The 22,908-nt window shown below is 39.7% G+C and overlaps 2 non-coding genes across 2 annotated transcripts; one reads left to right on the top strand and one right to left on the bottom strand.

The window, feature by feature from the left end:
• Nucleotides 1-9,061: 9,061 nt before the first annotated feature.
• LOC112760702 (small nucleolar RNA R71) lies at nt 9,062-9,169 on the top strand. The gene has a single exon (XR_003181131.1). It is a non-coding gene; the product is annotated as a small nucleolar RNA R71 (small nucleolar RNA).
• Nucleotides 9,170-20,443: 11,274 nt separating this feature from the next.
• Nucleotides 20,444-20,547, bottom strand: LOC112759939 (small nucleolar RNA R71). The gene has a single exon (XR_003180401.1). It is a non-coding gene; the product is annotated as a small nucleolar RNA R71 (small nucleolar RNA).
• Between the last annotated feature and the right edge of the window lie 2,361 nt (nt 20,548-22,908).

Below are 22,908 nucleotides of genomic sequence, written 5' to 3' on the forward strand. Positions count from 1 at the left end.
GATGGAGAATATGTTGGAGTTTTGGAGATGCTTTGTCTTCTGAAATTCTGCTTTCCTCTGTTTCTGATTCACGCACGCATGTCCTCCTATGGCAAGCTATGTGTTGGTGGATCACCGTTGTCAATGGCTACCATCCATCCTTCCAGTGAAAAGGGTCCAGGTGCGCTGTCACCGCACGGCTAATCATCTGCAGGTTCTCAATCGTACCGGAATAGGATTTACTATCCTTTTGCGTCTGTCACTACGCCCAGCATTCGCGAGTTTGAAGCTCGTCACAGTCATTCAATCCCTGAATCCTACTCGGAATACCACAGACAAGGTTTAGACTTTCCGGATTCTCTTGAATGCTGCCATCAATCTAGCTTATACCACGAAGATTCCGATTAAGAGATCTAAGAGATATTCATTCATTCTACAGTGGAACGTAAGTGGTTGTCAGGCACGCGTTCGTGGAGGAATGATGATGATTGTCACGTTCATCACATTCATATTGAAGTGCGAATGGATATCTTAGATAGGAACACGCATGTTTGAATGGAAAACAGAAATACTTGCATTAGTTCATCGAGACACAACAGAGCTCCTCACCCCCAACAATGGAGTTTAGAGACTCATTCCGTCAAAAGGTACAAAGTTTAGATCTAAAATATCATGAGATACAAAATAAATCTCTAAAAGTTGTTTAAATACTAAACTAGTAACCTAGGTTTACAGAAAATGAGAAAACTATGATAGATGGTGCAGAAATCCACTTCTGGGGCCCACTTGGTGTGTGCTGGGGCTGAGACTTAAGCTTCTCACGTGCATGGGCTGTTTTGAGTGTTCAACGCCAGGTTGTAACCTGTTTCTGGCGTTGAACTCCAACTTGTAACTTGTTTCTGGCACTGGACGCCAGACTGCAACATGGAACTGGCGTTGAACACCAGTTTACGTTGTCTATCCTTGAGCAAAGTATGAACTATTATATATTTCTGGAAAGCCCTGGATGTCTACTTTCTAACGCAATTGAAAGCGCGCCATTTGGACTTCTGTAGCTCCAGAAATTCCATTCCGAGTACAGAGAGGTCAGAATCCAACAGCATCAGCAGTCCTTTTTCAGCCGAATCAGATTTTTGCTCAGCTCCCTCAATTTCAGCCAGAAAATACCTGAAATTACAGAAAAACACACAAACTCATAGTAAAGTCCAGAAATAAGAATTTTGCCTAGAAACTAATGAAAATAAACTAAAAACTAACCAAAACATACTAAAAACTATATGAAATTAACCCCAAAAAGTGTATAAAATATCCGCTCATCACAACACCAAACTTAAACTGTTGCTTGTCCCCAAGCAACTAGATAAATAAAATAGACTACTAATAAGTCAAGAAGCAATAATATCTCAGAGTTTTTGAGTGAAGCTCAGATTCTAATTAGATGAGTGGGACTAGTAGCTTTTTGCTTCCGAATAGTTTTGGCATCTCACTTTATCCATTGAAGCTCAGAGTGATTGGCATCTATAGGAACTTAGAATGCAGATAGTGTTATTGATTCTCCTATTTCAGTATGATGATTCTTGAACACAGCTACTTTATGAGTCTTGGCCGTGGCCCTAAGCACTTTATTTTCCAGTATTACCACTGGATACATAAATGCCACAGACACATAATTGGGTGAACCTTTTCAGATTGTGACTCAGCTTTGCTAAAGTCCCCAATTAGAGGTGTCCAGAGTTCTTAAGCACACTCTTCTTTTTGCTTTAGACCTTGACTTTAACCACTCAGTCTCAAGTTTTCACTTGACACCTTCACACCACAAGCACATGGTTAGGGACAGCTTGGTTTAGCCGCTTAGGCTAGGATTTTATTCCTTTAGGCCCTCCTATCCACTGATGCTCAAAGCCTTGGATCCTTTTTACCCTTGCCTTTTGGTTTTAAGGGCTATTGGCTTTTTGCTCTTGCCTTTTAGTTTTAAGAGCTTTGCCTTTTTCTGCTTGCTTTTTCTTTTTCTTTCTCTATATTTTTTTTTCTGCAAGCTTTTGTATTCACTGCTTTTTCTTGCTTCAAGAATTATTTTTATGATTTTTCAGATTATCAATAACATGTCTCATGTTCATCATTCTTTCAAGAGCCAACATATTTAACAGTCTTAAACATCAAATTCAAAAGACATATGCACTGTTCAAGCATTCATTCAGGAGACAGAAAGCATTGCCACCACATGTAAATAATTAGAATTTTTCTTGTAAAAAAACTCGAAATTTATTGCCTCTTATTCTAAAGAAATTCTTCTATTTTATTCATGTTTAATGATGATGATAAAATTAAATTATAGCTTAATTGGAGATAAAATCAAAAATATAGATACTAATTACTACTATATGACTCCTAAGGTAAAATGGTGCGCAGAAATTGTAATTACACTTTGATTATGTAAAATTCATCGCTCTTTCTTTCCCTGGTAATGGCGCCAAAAACATGATGCCAATACCATGGTTCACAACTTCGCACAACTAACCAGCAAGTGCACTGGGTCGTCCAAGTAATACCTTACGTGAGTAAGGGTCGAATCCCACGGAGATTGTTGGTATGAAGCAAGCTATGGTCACCTTGTAAATCTCAGTCAGGCGGATATAAAATAGTAATGGGGTTTTCAAAAATAATTAATAAAATAGGGATAGAAATACTTATGTAATTCATTGGTGAGAATTTCAGATAAGCGAATAGAGATGCTTTCGTTCCTCTGAACCTCTGCTTTCCTGCTATCTTCATCCAATCAGTCTTATTCCTTTTCATTTCTGGCTTTATGTGATACATCACCATTGTCAATGGCTACTTTCGGTCTTCTCTCGGGAAAATGATCCAAATGCCCTGTCACGGCACGACTAATCGTCTGGAGGCATCACCCTTGTCAATGGTTTCATCCTATCCTCTCAGTGAAAATGGTCAACGCACCCTGTCACGGCACGGCTATTCATCTGTCGGTTCTCGATCATGCTGGAATAGGATTTACTATCCTTTTGCGTCTGTCACTACGCCCGGCAATCGCGAGTTTGAAGCTCGTCACAGTCATTCAATCATTGAATCCTACTCGGAATACCACAGACAAGGTTTAGACCTTCCGGATTCTCTTGAATGCCGCTATCATTCTAGCTTACACCATGAAGATTCCGATTAAGAGATCTAAGAGATACTCATTCAATCTAATGTAGAACGGGAGTGGTTGTCAGGCACGCGTTCATAGGGAATGATGATGATTGTCACGTCCATCACATTCAGGTTGAAGTGCGAATGAATATCTTAGAAGCGAAATAAGATGAATTGAATAGAAAACAGTAGTACTTTGCATTAATCTTTGAGGAACAGCAGAGCTCCACACCTTAATCTATGGAGTGTAGAAACTCTACCGTTGAAAATACATAAGTGAATAGAGGGTAAGCATGGCCGAATGGCCAGCCTCCCATGGAGGTCTAGAGATCTAAAAATGATCAAAAGATATCTAATACAATAGTAAAAGGTCCTATTTATAATAAACTAGCTACTAGGGTTTACAGAAGTAAGTAATTGATGCATAAATCCACTTCCGGGACCCACTTGGTGTGTGCTTGGGCTGAGCTTTAACTTTCCACGTACAGAGGCCATTTGTGGAGTTGAACGCCAGGTTTTGATCCATTTCTGGCATTCAACTCTGGTTTTTGATCCCTTTCTGGCGCTGAACTCCAGAATTGGGCAGAGAGCTGGCGTTGAACGCCAGTTTGTATCATCTAAAATCGGGCAAAGTATGGACCATTATACATTGCTGGAAAGCCCTGGATGTCTAATTTCCAACGCAATTGAAAGAACGCCATTTCGAGTTCTGTAGCTCCAGAAAATCCACTTTGAGTGCAGGGAGGTCAGAATCCAACAGCATTAGCAGTCCTTCTTCAACCTCTGAATCTGATTTTTGCTCAAGTCCCTCAATTTCAGCCAGAAAATACCTGAAATTACAGAAAAATACACAAACTCATAGTAAAGTCCAGAAATGTGAATTTAACATAAAAACTAATGAAAACATCCCTAAAAGTAACCAGATCCTACTAAAAACATACTAAAAATAATGCCAAAAAGCGTATAAATTATCCGCTCATCACAACACCAAACTTAAATTGTTGCTTGTCCCCAAGCAACTGAAAATCAAATAGGATAAAAAGAAGAGAATATACTATAAATTCCAAACTATCAATGAAACATAGCTTCAATCATATGAGCGGTACTTATAGCTTTTTGCCTCTTGAATAGTTTTGGCATCTCACTTTATCCATTGAGGTTCAGAATGATTGGCATCTATAGGAACTCAGAGTTTAGATAGTGTTATTGACTCTCCTAGTTCAGTATGATGATTCTTGAACACAACTTCTTTATGAGTCCTGGCCGTGGCCCTAAGCACTTTGTTTTCCAGTATTACCACCGGATACATAAATGCCATAGACACATAATTGGGTGAACCTTTTCAGATTGTGACTCAGCTTTGCTAAAGTCCCCAATTAGAGGTGTCCAGAGTTCTTAAGCACACTCTTTTTTTTTTCTTTGGACCTTGACTTTAACCGCTCAGTCTCAAGTTTTCACTTGACACCTACACGCCACAAGCACATGGTTATGGACAGCTTGGTTTAGCCGCTTAGACCAGGATTTTATTCCTTTAGGCCCTCCTATCCACTGATGCTCAAAGCCTTGGGATCCTTTTTATTTGCCCTTGCCTTTTGGTTTTAAGGGTTATTGGCTTTTTGCTCTTGCCTCTTGGTTTTAAGAGCTTTGGCTTTTTCTGCTTGCTTTTTCTTTTTCTTTCTATATTTTTTTCGCCTATTTTTTTTTCTGCAAGCTTTGTTCTTTGCTGCTTTTTCTTGCTTCAAGAATCATTTTTATGATTTTCAGATTATCAAATAACATGTCTCCTTGTCATCATTCTTTCAAGAGCCAACATATTTAACATTCTTAAACAACAACTTCAAAAGACATATGCACTGTTCAAGCATACATTCAGAAAACAAGAAGCATTGTCACCACATCAATATAATTAAACTAAGTTCAAGGATACATTTGAAACTCATGTACTTCTTGTTCTTTTGAATTAAAACAGTTTTTATTTAAGAGAGGTGATGAATTCATAGGACATTCATGACTTTAAGACAAAGTTACTAACTACTAATGATCATGTAATGAAGACACAAACATAGATAAGCACATAACATAGAAAACGAAAAGCAGAAGAAATAAGAACAAGGAATGAATCCACCTTAGTGATGGTGGCGTTTCCTTCTTGAGGAACCAATGATGTCCTTGAGCTCTTCTATGTCTCTTCCTTGTCTTTGTTGCTCCTCCCTCATTGCTTTTTGATCTTCTCTTATTTCATGGAGCATGATGGAGTGCTCTTGATGTTCCACCCTTAATTGTCCCATGTTGGCACTTAATTCTCCTAGGGAGGTGTTGATTTGCTCCCAATAATTTTGTGGAGGAAAATGCATTTGAGGCATCTCCGGGATCTCATGGTGATGAGCTTCCTGCGCCTCTTGAGCTCCATGAACAGGCTCTCTTGCTTGCTCCATCTTTTTCTTAGTGATGGGCTTCTCCTTCTTAATAGGAATGTCTCCTTCTATGAAAGCTCCAGCTGAGTAACATAGATGGCATATAAGATGAGGAAAAGCTAGCCTTGCCATGGGGGATGACTTTTCGGCTATTTTGTAGAGTTCATTAGAGATGACTTCATGAACTTCTATTTCCTCTCCAATCATGATGCTATGAATCATGATGGCCCGATCCACAGTAACTTCAGATCGGTTGCTAGTGGGAATGATTGAGCATTGAATGAACTCCAACCATCCTCTAGCCACAGGCTTGAGGTCCAATCTTCTTAGTTGAACCGGCTTGCCTTTGGAGTCAATCTTCCATTGAGCTCCTTCCACACATATGTCCATAAGGACATGGTCCAACCTTTGATTAAAGTTGACCCTTCTAATGTAGGGGCGCTCATCTCCTTGCATCATGGGCAAGTTAAACACCAACCTCACATTCTCCGGACTAAAATCTAAGTATTTTCCCCGAACCATTGTAACGTAGTTCTTTGGATCCGGGTTCTTACTTTGATCATGGTTCTTGGTGATCCATGCATTGGCATAGAACTCTTGAACCATTAGGATGCCGACTTGTTGGATGGGATTTGTTAGAACTTCCCAACCTCTTCTTTGAATTTCATGTCGGATCTCCGGATACTCATTTCTTTTAAGTTTGAAAGGGACCTTGGGGATCACCTTCTTCTTGGCCACAACATCATAGAAGTGGTCTTGATGGGCTTTGGAGATGAACCTTTCCATCTCCCATGACTCGGAGGTGGAAGCTTTTGTCTTTCCTTTCCCCTTTCTAGAGGATTCTCCGGTCTTAGGTGCCATCAATGGTAATGGAAAAACAAAAAGCTTATGCTTTTACCACACCAAACTTAGAATATTGCTCGCCCTCGAGCAATAAAAGAAAGAATAGAGGAAGAAGAAGAAGAAAATATGGAGAAGAGGGGTGAAGTGTGTTTCGGCCAAGTAGAGAGTAGAGGGTTGTGTTGTGTAAAAATGAGGAAGAATGGAGGGCTATATATAGGGGAGGGAGGGGGGTTAAGGTTCGGCCATTTAGGGTGAGTTTGGGTGGGGAATTGGTTTTGAATTTTGAAGGTAGGTGGAGTTTATGAGGTAGGTTTATGGGGAAGAGTGGATGGATGTGAGTGGTGAAGATGTGATGGGGAAGAGAGATTGAGGTGACTGGTGAAGGGTTTTTGGGGAAGAGTGTTTATGGGATTGTGTGAAAGAGAGTGGTGAGGGATGAGAAGAAGTGAGTGGTGATAGGTGGGGATCATGTGGGGTCCACAGATCTTGAGATGATCCTGTGGGGTCCACAGATCCTGAGATGATCCTGTGGGGTCTACAGATCCTAAGGTGTTCAAGGATTTACACCCTTGCACCAAATTAGGCATGCAAAATGCCCTTGCACACAACTCTGGGCGTTCAGCGCCAGGTTGGTGCCCATTTTGGGCGTTCAACGCCCATTTACTGGCCATTTCTGGCGTTGAACGCCAGAACCATGCTTGTTCTGGGCGTTTAGCGCCAGCTCCTCTCCAGGGTGCAATTCTGGCGTTCAGCGCCCAGATGATCCCCATTTTGGGCGTTCAGCGCCCAGACACTGCCCATTTTGGGCGTTCAGCGCCAGAACCATGCTCTGTTCTGGCGTTGAACGCCAGACAGATGCTCCTCCGGGGTGTAATTTTTCTTCTGCTGTTTTTGATTCCGTTTTTGATTTTTTTTTGTTTATTTTGTGACTCCACATGATCATGAACCTATAAAGACATATAACTAAGAAAAATATAGTTAGATAAATAAAAATTGGGTTGCCTCCCAACAAGCGCTTCTTTAATGTCAATAGCTTGACAGTGGGCTCTCATGGAGCCTCACAAATGTTCAGAGCATTATTGAGACTCTCCAACACCAAACTTAGAGTTTGACTGTGGGGGCTTTGTTTGACTCTGCTTTGAGAGAAGCTTTTTATGCTTCCTCTCCATGGATGCAGAGAGAGATCCTTGAGTTGTAAACACAAGGTTGTCCTCATTCAATTGAAGGATTAATTCTCTTCTGTCCACATCAATCACAACTCTTGCTGTGGCTAGGAAAGGTCTTCCTAGGATGATGGATTCATCCTCTTCCCTTCCAGTATCCAGGACTATGAAATCAGCAGGGATGTAAAGGCCTTCAACCTTTACTAACACATCCTCTACTTGTCCATAAGCCTGTTTTCTTGAATTGTCTGCCATCTCTAATGAGATTTTAGCAGCTTGCACCCCATAGATTCCCAGTTTCTCTATTACAGAGAGGGGCATGAGGTTTATCCCTGAACCAAGGTCACACAGAGCCTTAAAGATCTTGGTGCCTATGGTACAAGGTATTATGAACTTTCCAGGATCCTGTTTCTTCTGAGGCAATGTCAGTTGATCCAGATCACTTAGTTCATTGGTGAACAAGGGAGGTTCATCTTCCCAAGTTTCAATACCAAATAATTTGGCATTCAGCTTCATGATTGCACCAAGGAACTTGGCAGCTTGCTCTTCAGTAGCATCCTCATTCTCTTCAGAAGAGGAATACTCATCAGAGCTCATGAATGGCATAAGGAGGTTCAATGGAATCTCTATGGTCTCTAGATGAGCCTCAGAGTCCTTTGGTTCCTCAGAGGGAAGCTCCTTATTGATCACTGGACGTCCCAGGAGGTCTTCCCCCTTGGGATTCACGTCCTCTCCTTCCCTTACAGGTTCGGCCATGGTGCTTATGTCAATGGCCTTGCACTCTCCTTTTGGATTCTCTTCTGTATTGCTTGGGAGAGTACTAGGAGGGATTTCAGTGATCCTTTTACTCAGCTGGCCTACTTGTGCTTCTAAATTTCTAATGGAAGACCTTGTTTCATTCATGAAACTTACAGTGGCCTTGGATAGATCAGAGACTAAGTTTGCTAAATTAGAGGTATTTTGTTCAGAGTTCTCTGTCTGTTGCTGAGTGGATGATGGAAAAGGTTTATTATTGTTAAACCTGTTTCTTCCACCATTATTAAAGCCTTGTTGAGGCCTTTGATCCTTCCATGAGGGATTTGGATGATTTCTCGATGATGGATTATAGGTGTTTCCATAAGGTTCACCTAAGTAATTCACCTCTGCTATTGCAGGATTTTCAGGATCATAAGCTTCTTCTGCATAAGAAGCCTCTTGAGTACTGTTGGATGCAGCTTGCATTCCATTCAGACTCTGAGAAATCATATTGACTTGCTGAGTCAATATTTTGTTCTGAGCCAATATGGCATTCAGAGTATCAACTTCAAGAACTCCCTTCTTCATAGGCATCCTATTACTCACAGGATTCCTCTCAGAAGTGTACATGAACTGGTTATTAGCAACCATGTCAATGAGTTCTTGAGCTTTTGCAGGCGTTTTCTTTAGGTGAATGGATCCACCTGCAGAAGTATCCAATGACATCTTTGATAGCTCAGATAAATCATCATAGAATATATCCAGGATGGTCCATTCTAAAAGCATGTCAGAAGGACACTTTTTGGTCAACTGTTTGTATCTTTCCCAAGCTTCATAGAGGGATTCACCATCTTTTTGTTTGAAGGTTTGAACATCCACTCTAAGCTTGCTCAGCTTTTGAGGAGGAAAGAACTTGGCTAAGAAAGCCGTGACCAGCTTATCCCAAGAGTTCAGGCTGTCTTTAGGTTGAGAGTCCAACCATATTCTAGCTCTGTCTCTTACAGCAAAAGGGAAAAGCATGAGCCTGTAGACTTCAGGATCTACTCCATTAGTCTTAACAGTATCACAGATCTGCAAGAATTCAGTTAAGAACTGAAAAGGGTCTTCAGATGGAAGTCCATGAAACTTGCAGTTCTGCTGCATCAGAGAAACTAGCTGAGGTTTCAGCTCAAAATTGTTTGCTCCAATGGTGGGAATGGAGATGCTTCTTCCATGTAAATTGGAATTAGGTGCAGTAAAGTCGCCAAGCATCCTCCTTGCATTATTATTATTTTCGGCTGCCATCTCCTCTTCCTGTTCAAAAATTTCTGAAAGGTTATCTCTAGATTGTTGTAATTTAGCTTCTCTTAGTTTCCTTTTCAGAGTCCTTTCAGGTTCTGGATCTGCTTCAACAAGAATATTCTTGTTTTTGCTCCTGCTCATATGAAAAAGAGAGAACAGAAAAATAATAATAATAGGGGTCCTTTTTACCACAGTATAGAGGTCCTAGTGCGAGTAGAAGAAAAGAAGAAGAAGAAATTCGAACACAGATGGAAGAGAGGGTTCGAATTTAGGTGAGATGAAGTGTTAGTAGATGAATAAATAAATAGAATAAGATGAGAGAGGAAAATTTCAAAAACAATTTTTGAAAAAGAGTTAGTGATTTTCGAAAATTAAAATAAAAAATTAAAATAATTAGTTAATTAAAAAGAAATTTTGAAAAAGAGGGAAGGTATTTTCGAAAATTAGAGAGAGAGAGAGTTAGTTAGGTAGTTTTGAAAAGGATAAGAAACAAACAAAAAGTTAGTTAGTTAGTTGAAACAAATTTTGAAAATCAATTTTGAAAAGATAAGAAGTTAGGAAGTTAGAAAAGATATTTTGAAATCAAATTTTTGAAAAAGATATGATGAGAAGATATTTTTGAAAAGATATGATAGAAATTAGTTTTTTTTTAAAAAATATTTGATTTTTAAAATCACAATTAATGACTTGATTCACAAGAAATCACAAGATATGATTCTAGAACTTAAAGTTTCAATCTTTCTTAACAAGTAAGTAACAAACTTGAAATTTTTGAATCAAAACATTAATTGATGATGTTATTTTCAAAAATTAGGAGATAAAGATAAGAAAAAGATTTTTGAAAAATATTTTTAAAATTTTCGAAAGTAACTAAGAAAAATGAAAAAGATTTGATTTTTGAAAAAGATAAGATTTTTAAATTGAAAATTTGATTTGACTCATAAAAATAACTAGATTTTAAAAATTTTTGAAAAAGTCAAATCTAATTTTCGAAATTTTAAGAGAGAAAAAGGGAAAGATATTTTTTTGATTTTTGAAATTTTTTATGATGAGAGAGAAAAACAAGAAAAATGATGCAATGCATGAAAGTTATGGATCAAAACAAGGAATGCATGCAAGAATGCTATGAATGTCAAGATGAACACCAAGAACACTTTGAATGTCATGATGAACATCAAGAACATATTCTTAAAAAAAAATTAATGCAAAGAAAAGATGCAAGACACCAAACTTAGAATTCTTTAATGCTTAGACACTAAGAATTCAAGAATGCATATGAAAAACAAGAAAAGACACAAAACATGCAAATGCAAAAATCAAACAAGAAGACTTACCAAGAACAACTTGAAGATCATGAAGAACACTATGAATGCATGAGAGTTTTCGAAAAATGCAAGATGCACATGCAATTGACACCAAACTTATAACATGACACATAACTCAAACAAGAAACACAAAATATTTTTGAATTTTTTTTGATTTTATGAATTTTTTTGTATTTTTTTCGAAAATTATTTGAAAAAAAAAATAAGGATTCCAAAATTTTTAATATGAATTCCAGGAATCTTATGCTCTAAAGCTCCAATCAAAGGGTCAGGCATGGCTTAATAGCCAGCCAAGCTTTAGTATGTAACTCAGACATGACACGCCTGACATACCCTATCCAGAAGGATTGGGCATGGCTCCACTGAGGTGATTAGTTGAAGACTAATCCCAAAGGAGTTTGGATATGGCTTTACAGCCAGCCAGGCTTCAACATGCTTCATGAAACACTAGAATTCATTCTTAAAAATTCTGAAGAAAAAATAATATTTTTGAAAACATTTTTTTTTGAAAACAAAGGAGAAATTTTTTTGAAAGATTTTTGAAAAATTTTTGAAAAGAAAACAAAAAGAAAATTACCTAATCTGAGCAACAGGATGAACCGTCAGTTGTCCAAACTCGAACAATCCCCGGCAACGGCGCCAAAAACTTGGTGCGCAGAAATTGTGATTACACTTTGATTATGTAAAATTCATCGCTCTTTCTTTCCCTGGTAATGGCGCCAAAAACATGATGCCAATACCATGGTTCACAACTTCGCACAACTAACCAGCAAGTGCACTGGGTCGTCCAAGTAATACCTTACGTGAGTAAGGGTCGAATCCCACGGAGATTGTTGGTATGAAGCAAGCTATGGTCACCTTGTAAATCTCAGTCAGGCGGATATAAAATAGTAATGGGGTTTTCGAAAATAATTAATAAAATAGGGATAGAAATACTTATGTAATTCATTGGTGAGAATTTCAGATAAGCGAATAGAGATGCTTTCATTCCTCTGAACCTCTGCTTTCCTGCTATCTTCATCCAATCAGTCTTATTCCTTTCCATGGCTGGCTTTATGTGATACATCACCATTGTCAATGGCTACTTTCGGTCTTCTCTCGGGAAAATGATCCAAATGCCCTGTCACGGCACGGCTAATCGTCTGGAGGCATCACCCTTGTCAATGGTTTCATCCTATCCTCTCAGTGAAAATGGTCAACGCACCCTGTCACGGCACGGCTATTCATCTGTCGGTTCTCGATCATGCTGGAATAGGATTTACTATCCTTTTGCGTCTGTCACTACGCCCGGCAATCACGAGTTTGAAGCTCGTCACAGTCATTCAATCATTGAATCCTACTCGGAATACCACAGACAAGGTTTAGACCTTTCGAATTCTCTTGAATGCCGCCATCATTCTAGCTTACACCACGAAGATTCCAATTAAGAGATCTAAGAGATACTCATTCAATCTAATGTAGAACGGGAGTGGTTGTCAGGCACGCGTTCATAGGGAATGATGATGATTGTCACGTCCATCACATTCAGGTTGAAGTGCGAATGAATATCTTAGAAGCGAAATAAGATGAATTGAATAGAAAACAGTAGTACTTTGCATTAATCTTTGAGGAACAGCAGAGCTCCACACCTTAATCTATGGAGTGTAGAAACTCTACCGTTGAAAATACATAAGTGAATAGAGGGTAAGCATGGCCGAATGGCCAGCCTCCCATGGAGGTCTAGAGATCTAAAAATGATCAAAAGATATCTAATACAATAGTAAAAGGTCCTATTTATAATAAACTAGCTACTAGGGTTTACAGAAGTAAGTAATTGATGCATAAATCCACTTCCGGGGCCCACTTGGTGTGTGCTTGGGCTGAGCTTTAACTTTCCACATGCAGAGGCCATTTGTGGAGTTGAACGCCAGGTTTTGATCCATTTCTGGCGTTCAACTCTGGTTTTTGATCCCTTTCTGGCGCTGAACTCCAGAATTGGGCAGAGAGCTGGCGTTGAACGCCAGTTTGCGTCATCTAAACTCGAGCAAAGTATGGACTATTATATATTGCTGGCAAGCCCTGGATGTCTACTTTCCAATGCAATTAAAAGCGCGCCATTTCGAGTTCTTTAGCTCCAGAAAATCCACTTTGAGTGCAGGGAGGTCAGAATCCAACAACATCAGCAGTCCTTCTTCAACCTCTGAATCTGATTTTTGCTCAAGTCCCTCAATTTCAGCCAGAAAATATCTGAAATTATAGAAAAACACACAAACTCATAGTAAAGTCCAGAAATGTGAATTTAACATAAAAACTAATGAAAACATCCCTAAAAGTAACCAGATCCTACTAAAAACATACTAAAAACAATGCCAAAAAGCGTATAAATTATCCGCTCATCATAAAACTAAAATAAAAACAGTTATCATAGAGTTAAGGCTAAGATTGAAATTTAACAACCTGTGTTCTGGGAAGTGGATGTTCCTCTAATCTGCGGGGTGATTGGTCCTTCAAGAGATAATTTCTGGTGCTTCAATTCCCTTAAATCACGCCCTTGCTCCTCCTGTTCTTTAAGCAAATAGCAAAGAATGCTACTTTGTTCCTTCTGTTCTTTCTTTATTTGTTCCATAGCTTCTTGCATCTTGGTAATAGATGTTTCAAGATACTCCCAGTATTCAGATTGAGGAATTTCTGGGAGAATTTCCTGTGTTCTCTTCTTGATGGGGTCATCCTGTGCTTGTTGTTTTTCCATTGATGCTTTGGTGATTGGCCTCTCAACTGAGATATACTCAGTTATTCCCATCCTTACTCCAGCGTCCTTGCAGAGCATAGAAATCAAGCTTGGATAAGCCAACCTGGCATCTTTGGAATTTTTGTTTGCAATTTTGTAAAATTCAGTTGAAATCAGTTGATGAACTTCTACTTATTTTCCCATCATGACGCAATGGATCATCACTGCTCTTCTAATAGTGACTTCAAAACGGTTGCTAGTGGGCAGCAGAGAATGCCCAATGAAGTCCAGCCATCCTCTGGCGACTGGTTTGAGATCTTCTCTTTTGAGTTGATTTGGGACACCCTTCGTGCTGGTGGTCCACCTGGCTCCAGGGATACATATATCCTTTAGAATCTTATCCAGGCCCTTGTATGTTCTTATCATTCTCCTATTGGAGGAGTTTGGATCATCTTTCAGCTGAGGTAGCTTTAAGATCTCCCTGATCTTGTCAGGGTGGGTATGAACAATCTTTCCTCTGACCAAGGTCCGATAGTCATAGAGAGCAGATCCAGATAGTCTTTGCTTGTCTGTTTGCCACATATTAGCATAGAACTCCCGGACCATATTCCTTCCCACTTTCGTTTCAGGATTAGCTAGGATCTCCCAGTTCCTGATTCGAATTTGCTCCTGGATCTCCGGATATTCGTCTTCTTTCAGATCGAATCTAACTTCCGGGATCACTGATCTTAGACCCATTATTTTGTAATAATGGTCTGAATGTTCTTTAGTTAAGAACTTCCCTTGATTCTAAAGTGGTTTTGGAACACTCTCTTTCTTGCCTCTTGGAGTGGGTTGTTTTCCTTTAGGAGCCATGATCTTAGTGGGTATGGTTTAGTGATCACGGGTAAACACACCAAACTTAGAGGTTTGCTTGTCCTCAAGCAAAAGAAAATAAAGGATAGGGATAGAAGGAGAGCTAGTGTAGGATGGTAGATGAGAGGAAGGAGGCCGAATGGATTTTTAAAAAGGAGGGGGGTTTTCGAAAATAGGGAGAAAGATAAGATAGAAGATATGATTTTTAAAAAAAAATAAGTATGATAAGAAAATATATAATTTAAAATTGAAAAGATATGAAAGATATTTGAAAAAGATAAAATTGGATTTTTGAAAAAGATAATATGGAGATTTGAAAAAGATATTGATTAGTTGAAAAGATTTTTGAATGAAAAGAGATAGATTTGTTTTGAAAATTTTGAAAAAGAGTTGAATTGGATTGAAAAAAAGGATTTGTGCTTATGGATTAAGATACATTTAACATTTTTAAAGAAGGGTTTTTAAAAATTAGGGATTTTAGAAATCAGGGTTTGTAACATGTTTATGCAAGAAATCATGAATTGAAACATGAAAATTAAGATTAAAATGAAAAATATGAAGAAAAAACGAATTTACCTCCTCCCCACCATCCTGGCATTTGAACGCCCAAACGCTGCATGTTTTGGGCGTTCAACGCCCAACTGCTGCTTCTCTTGGGCGTTCAACGCCCAGCTGTTGCTTCTTTCTGGCGTTGAACGCCAGGAACTCCTTTGTCACGGGGCGTTTTTCTGAACGCCCAGGACGCTGTAAATCTGGCGTTAAACGCCCAGAAGGAGCTTCTTTCTGGCGTTCAATGCCCAGAAGATGCTTCTTTCTAGCGTTTAACGCCCAGATGGCTATCCTTACTGGCGTTTTCTTGCCAGTGAGCTCTTTTTTCTGTTTTGTGTGCAGAATCCTTCTGTAACCCTGTAAACTTATACAATTGACTCTTTACCTTAGTATCAATGAACTTTATATAAACAAATAAAATCAAGAATAGGGCAAAATTCTTAGAGGAAGTGATGCCCCATGGCTGAGTTGCCTCCCAGCAAGCGCTTCTTTATTGTCTTTAGCTGGACCTTGCTGAGCTTTTAATTTAGCTTCAGTCTTGAGCACTCTTGCTCAATATTTCCTTCAAGATAGTGCTTGATTCTCTGTCCATTAATAATGAACTTCTTATCAGAATTAATATCTTGAAGTTCCACAAACCATATGGTGATACACTTGTAATCACATATGGTCCCCTCCACCAGGATTTCAGTTTCCCGAGGAATAGCCTGAGTCTAGAGTTAAACAACAGAACCTTCTGTCCTGGTTCAAAGATTCTAGATGACAGCTTTTTGTCATGCCACTTTTTTTATTTCTCTTTATAAAGCTTGGCATTTTCGAAAGCAGTGAATCTGAATTCCTTTAGCTCATTTAGCTGAAGTAATCTTTTTTCTCCAGCTAATTTGGCATCAAAGTTCAGGAATCTGGTTGCCCAGTAGGCTTTATGTTCCAGTTCCACGGGCAGGTGACATGCCTTACCATATACAAGTTGGTATGGAGAGGTCCCTATAGGAGTCTTGAATGCTGTTCTGTATGCCCACAGAGCATCATCCAAGCTTCTTGCCCAATCCTTTCTACGGGTATTTACAGTCCGTTCTAGGATTTTTTTTAGCTCTCTGTTAGAGACTTCAGCTTGCCCATTAGTTTGTGGATGATATGGAGTTGCCACCTTGTGGCGAATCCCATACCGGACCATGGCAGAGTAAAGCTGTTTGTTGCAGAAGTGAGTGCCCCCATCACTGATTAGTACTCTAGGGACCCTAAACCTACTGAAGATATATTTCTGGAGGAACTTCAGCACTGTTTTAGTATGATTGGTGGGTGTGGCAACGGCCTCTACCCATTTTGATACGTAGTCAACTGCCACCAGAATATAAGTGTTTGAGTATGATGGTGGGAAAGGTCCCATGAAGTCAATTCTCCATACGTCAAACAACTCAATCTCCAAGATTCCTTGTTGAGGCATGGCGTAACCATGAGGCAGATTACCAGCTCTTTGGCAACTATCACAGTTACGTACAAACTCTCGGGAATCTCTATAGAGTGTGGGCCAATAGAAGCCACATTGGAGGACCTTGGTGGCTGTTCGCTCACCTCCGAAATGGCCTCCATATTGTGATCCATGGCAATGCCATAGGATCCTCTGTGCTTCTTCTCTAGGCACACACCTACGGATTATTCCGTCTGCACATCTCTTGAAGAGATAGGGTTCATCCCACAAGTAGTACTTTGCATCAGTGATTACTTTTTTCTTTTGTTGCCTGTTGTACTCTTTGGGTATGAACCTTGCAGCTTTATAGTTTGCAATGTCTACAAACCATGGTGTTTCCTAAATGGCAAATAATTGCTCATCCGGAAAAGTCTCAGAGATCTCAAGAGAGGGTTGGGATGTCCCGTCTACTGGCTCTATCCGGGACAGATGATCAGCCACTTGGTTCTCTGTCCCTTTTCTGTCTCTTATTTCTATATCAAACTCTTGCAGAAGCAACACCCATCTGATGAGCCTGAGTTTTGAATCCTACTTTGTGAGTAGATATTTAAGAGCAGCATGGTCAGTATACACAATCACTTTTGATCCTACTAAGTATGATCTGAACTTGTCAATGGCATAAACCACTGCAAGCAATTCTTTTTTTGTGGTTGTGTAATTTTTTTGGGCATCATTTAAAACGCGGCTAGCATAATAAATGACATGCAGAAGCTTGTCATGCCTCTGTCCCAATACTGCACCAATGGCGTGATCACTAGCATCACACATTAGCTCAAATGGTAATGTCCAGTCTGGTGCAGAAATAACTGGTGCTGTGACCAGCTTGGCTTTCAGCGTTTCAAACGCCTACAGACACTGTGTGTCAAACACAAATGGCGTGTCAGCAGCTAGCAGATTGCTCAGAGATTTTGCGATTTTTGAAAAATCCTTTATAAACCTCCTATAGAATCCTGTATGCCCCAGAAAGCTTCTGATTGCCTTAACATTGGCAGGTGATGCCAAGGCATCTTAGGCTAGTTTCACTAGCATTTTTCTGTTAGTTTTAGTTGTTTTATGCATTTTCTTGAGCTTAAAGTAACCAAGAATGGTTAAATGAATAACAAAGCAATGAACCATCCAAACAGTATGATTTTGATGCAAATTCCATGAGTTTTTAGTTATATTACTTGAACGCTATGAATGGAAGATTTCTCATGAAATTTTGCAAAACTTTGATGCAGTTGTTTGGATGATTTCAGGGAAGAAGAGGCTAGGCAAGGAAGCAACAAAATCAATAAAGGAAGCTTGAATATCACATGTGGAGTTTAAGTTCCAGTTTAAGCAGTTTAAGCTTAAACTGGAACTCAAACTACCAAGCCATATAATGCTGGGAACTATCAGTGGCGTTTAAGCTCCAGTTTAAGCTTAAACTAGAGCTTAAACGCCAAAATCATGAAAGCTGAGGAAAAGCTGAAAGTGGCGTTTAACCTCCAGTTTAACCTTAAACTGGAAGTTAAACGCCAGAAATGAGAAATGCACCAGGGAGCCATTTCCACGTTTAAGCTCCAGTTTAAGCTTAAACTGGAACTTAAACGTGTTCGACCATTCTCCTCCAGGGTGGCTTTCTTCATTTCCACGTTTAAGCTTCAGTTTAACCTTAAACTGAAGCTTAAACGTGTTCGACAATCCACACTCCAGACTTGCCTTCTTCCATTTCCACGTTTAAGCTTCAGTTTAACCTTAAACTGAAGCTTAAACGTGTTCGACAACTCCACACTCCAGACTTGCCTTCTTCCATTTCCACGTTTAAGCTTCAGTTTAACCTTAAACTGAAGCTTAAACGTGCTTGAATTATACCACCTCCAGGAGTGTCCAACGTTTAAGTTGCAGTTTAAGCTTAAACTACAACTTAAACGCCACTAATTGAAAAGGTTTCTGGGCCAAAGATATTGCAGTTTAAGTTAGCATTTGAGCACAAACATTAACTTAAACGTACTCTGGTATGAAACCCAATTGAATATCATGGTTTATGGGATTGAGCCTGAAGAATTGATGAGTCTGGAATTTCAATTTGTTGAGTCATGTGTCATTACTTGATTATCACTAAGTTGGCTCAATGAATGTTACAGAATTGGATCAGCAGCCTCATCAGGATTATGGATCATAAACCCAAAGCAAAAGGAAATCAGGGAAAGGTCTCAAAGCCCAAGAAACACAACAGAAGCTCAATTTAGAAAGTGTATAAATAGGATAGAATTTAACTCGGTGGGGAATTGGGGGATCACTTTTTCTAGTTTTGATACTTTTTGTAATTGAATTCAGAGCTATGACTCACTAAACCCCCTTTCATTGGGTTAGGGAGCTCTATTGTAATTCAATGAATCAATAATAGTTTTTATCTTCCTCTTCAATCTTTTCTCTTGAATTTTGTTAGAAAGCTTCTCGATCTAATTCCATTGGTTAGTTGTCTTGGGAAAGAAACTATCCATAATTGGAATCCTTCGGAACCTTGGGAAAGGAATGGAGGATTCATGCTAGAGAAGCTTTCTCACAGTGAATTGGATTGGGGTTTGGATGGATATTGTGACATGTAATCCTACCAAATTGTGGTTCATGAAACTGTGTGGTATAATCAGTGATCGAGCATCATCTCTTCTTATGAACATTTAAACCAAGGGATTGGGAATTTGTTTGTTTTTAGAGAGAATTGGTGAGCCAAGGAATTGGGATCCAATCATATAAGATTGCCAAGCAAAATTCAATGAATGCATTGGTTGAGGAAGGGATAAAAAAAATGTTTGATTCGGAGATCTCAATATCTCCTGAAACCCAATGAATTCCCCATTTCTGATCTATCACTTCTCTTTACATTCTGCAATTAAATTCATGCAATCACCCCGATCCCTTTTTAATTTCAGCAATTTAGCTTCTCGCTCTTTAATTCATGCAATTTTACATTCCGCAATTCTCATCTAAATCTTGATTCCGCTCAACTAGAACACACTTCTAATCCGAATTGCTCACTCAACCAATCCTTGTGGGATTCGACCTCACTTTATTGTGAGTTTTTACTTGACGATAACCGGTGCACTTGCCGGAAGGAATTTTTGCCGATCGTGCAATTTCTTAAAATCGAAGCATCAAGTTTATGGCACCGTTGCCGGGGATTGGTTTTCGATTGACAATTCTCAAATTGGAAGTTAACTAGATTGAGCATTTTTCTTGCTTTGTTAATTCAGTTCAAGTTACTTGTTGAATTTTAATTTCTGCACTCTGTTACATGCTTTCTTTCTTTATGCCTTTAAATTCAAGCAACTAACTCACTGACTCACTAACTATTTGAATTAATTCCTCAACTGCTCTAACCATACTCTTCCATTAACCAAGAGTATTTCACTTGTTTGTTGCCTGTGCTGTGTTCTTGTATGACAGGTAGGAGAGGAGAGACATCAACTCCTCATTATACCGAACCAGAGTGGACACTTCATAAACTTAGAAGGGAAGCAAGAGGGAAGAGAGTACTGGGAGAAGAAGAATCTGAGGACAATTTTGAGGAAGCTCTAGATCTCAACATGGATAGAGAAGTTCTCAACCATGAGAGAGCTGATGGAAACAATGCCATTCCCGAGAGGAGGGTTCTTGGTTCGTACATAAACCCAACCTCTGGGAATTGTGGTAGCAGCATCCAGAAACCACCCATTCAGGCCAACAATTTTGAACTCAAACCACAGCTAATATCACTTGTGGAGGATCATTGTTCATTTGGTGGGAGTGCTAATGAAGATCCAAACCAACATCTCACAAAATTTCTGAGAATTTGCGACACTGTGAAGTCCAATGGAGTCCAGGAAGATACCTATAAACTGCTCTTGTTCCCATTTTCACTTAGGGACAAGGCAGCTAAGTGGCTGGAATCATTCCCAAGGGGGAGCCTAACAACCTGGGATGAGGTGGAAAGCAAGTTTCTGGCACGTTTCTACCCTCCACAAAAGGTCAATAGGCTTCGATCTGAGGTTCAGACTTTTAGACAACAAGATGGTGAAACTCTCTACGAGGCATGGGAGAGGTTCAAGGATTTGACAAGGAAATGCCCACCAGACATGTTCCATGACTGGGTGCAATTGCATATTTTCTATGATGGACTTTCTTATGAATCAAGGAAGGCTGTAGACCATTCAACAGGAGGTTCATTGAACAGGAAAAAGACTGTGGAAGAAGCCATTGAAGTGATTGAGACAGTGGCTGAGAATGAGTACTACTATGCTTCAGAGAGACACAACACTAAGGGAGTCATGGAGCTGAACCATGTTGATACAATTTTAGCCCAAAACAAGGTGTTTGCCAAGCAACTAGCAGAGCTCACCAGGAAATTAGAAACAAAGCAAGTGGCTGCAATACACACACAAGATCAAGAGGAAGTAAGCACTGAAGGAGGTGATTGGGAAGAGGCCAATTATGTAGGAAATCAACAAAAGCAACCATATGATCCACATTCCAACACTTACAACCCAGGCTGGAAAAACCACCCAAACTTTGGGTGGGGAAACCAGCAAAATCAACATAACAAGTCCACATACCAAAACTCCAACCAAAGATCATACCAAGCCACACAAAACACTTACTCCCAACCATCATATCATGGCCAAAATAATCAACCTACCCAACCTAATCCGAACCAACAATTTCAAGATCAATTAAACAGGATAGAAGGAATGCTTGCAACCATGGGTCAAGACATAACCGAATTGAAAGCCTTTAAGGAAGAAGTAAATTCTAACTTGCAAAACCAAGGAGCTGCCATCCAGAAGCTAGAAAATCAAATTGGGTATTTGTATAAGCAAACCCCTGGGCCAAGCGTTTCTCATGCTGCCAAGGCTATTGCAAGGGAAGAATGTAAGGCCATAACCCTCAGAAGTGGAAAGAAGCTAAAGGAGATCTCAAGGGAAACCACAGAGGATGAAGCAAAGGAAAATGTGAGAGACAAGGAACAGGGACAATCTTTTACACCGTCTGCAACAAAAGAAAAAGAAAAAGAGGTCCTGAAGCCTTATACACCCAAAGCACCATATCCTCAACGTTTGATGAAAAGTGAAAAGGATGGCCAATTCTCCAGATTTTTGGAGATTTTCAAGAAGCTTCAAATCAACATTCCGTTTGCTGAGGCAATAGAGCAAATGCCACTCTATGCAAAATTCTTAAAGGAATTAATGACCAAGAAGAGAAGCTGGAGAAATGAGGAAACTGTGTTGTTGACTGAAGAATGCAGTGCCATCATTCAACACAAATTGCCTCAGAAATTGAAGGATCCAGGCAGTTTCCAAATCCCCTGCATCATAGGAGAAGTCATGGTGGAGAAGGCCTTGTGTGACTTAGGGGCCAGTATCAATTTGATGTCTCTAACAATGATGAGAAGAATGAAGATTGAGGAAGCCAACCCAACAAGAATGGCCCTCCAATTGGCAGATCGAACTTTTAAATTCCCTCATGGGATAGTTGAGGATTTGTTGGTGAAAGTGGGAGATTTCATATTTCCTGCCGATTTTGTGGTGTTAGATATGGAGGAAGAAGCCAAAGCTTCGATAATCCTGGGAAGACCCTTCCTGGCTACTGCTGGAGCCATCATAGATGTCCAAAAGGGTGAACTCACTCTTAGACTACATGATGAGCAAATGGTGTTTAACGTATTCAAGGCAATGAGCTATCCATCAGAATCACTAAAGGAATGCATGAGGGTGGATGTAGTGGACATTGCAGTACAAGAAACCTTTGAGGAAACAACAAAGGAAGTGGTAGAGGAGGAGTTCACCAAGGATATTGAAGTTAGTGACATCAAAGCTGCTGAAACAACCATGCCAAGCATGCCAGAGAGAGTGAAAGAAGAGAAGGAAGCACCAAAACCTGAGCTCAAAGCATTGCCCCCTAATCTCAAGTATGCATACTTGGGTAGTGATGAGCGCCATCCTGTTATCATTAGCTCTGCCCTGAGCCAAGAACAGGAAGAAGAATTGATCAAGGTGCTACAAACTCATCAAGATGCCATTGGATGGACCCTAGCTGATTTAAAGGGGATAAGTTCATCCATATGCATGCATAAAATCTTGTTAGAAGAGGATGCTAGACCCTCCATTCAAGCTCAGAGAAGATTGAATCCCGTCATGAAAGAAGTGGTACAAAAGGAGGTCATGAAGTTATGGCAGGCAGGGGTAATCTACCCCATTTTTGATAGCCCATGGGTTAGTCCCATCCATGTAGTTCCCAAGAAAGGTGGCATAACTGTGGTGCCAAATGAGAGGAACGAACTCATACCCACAAGAACTGTCACTGGGTGGAGGATGTGCATAGACTACAGGAAGCTCAATGAAGCCACCAGAAAAGATCATTTCCCACTCCCATTCATGGATCAGATGCTTGAAAGGCTTGCAGGACATGCTTACTATTGCTTTCTGGATGGATACTCAGGCTA

The sequence above is a fragment of the Arachis hypogaea genome, chromosome 16, assembly GCF_003086295.3.
Source record: "Arachis hypogaea cultivar Tifrunner chromosome 16, arahy.Tifrunner.gnm2.J5K5, whole genome shotgun sequence".
NCBI classification, from domain to species: Eukaryota; Viridiplantae; Streptophyta; class Magnoliopsida; order Fabales; family Fabaceae; genus Arachis; species Arachis hypogaea.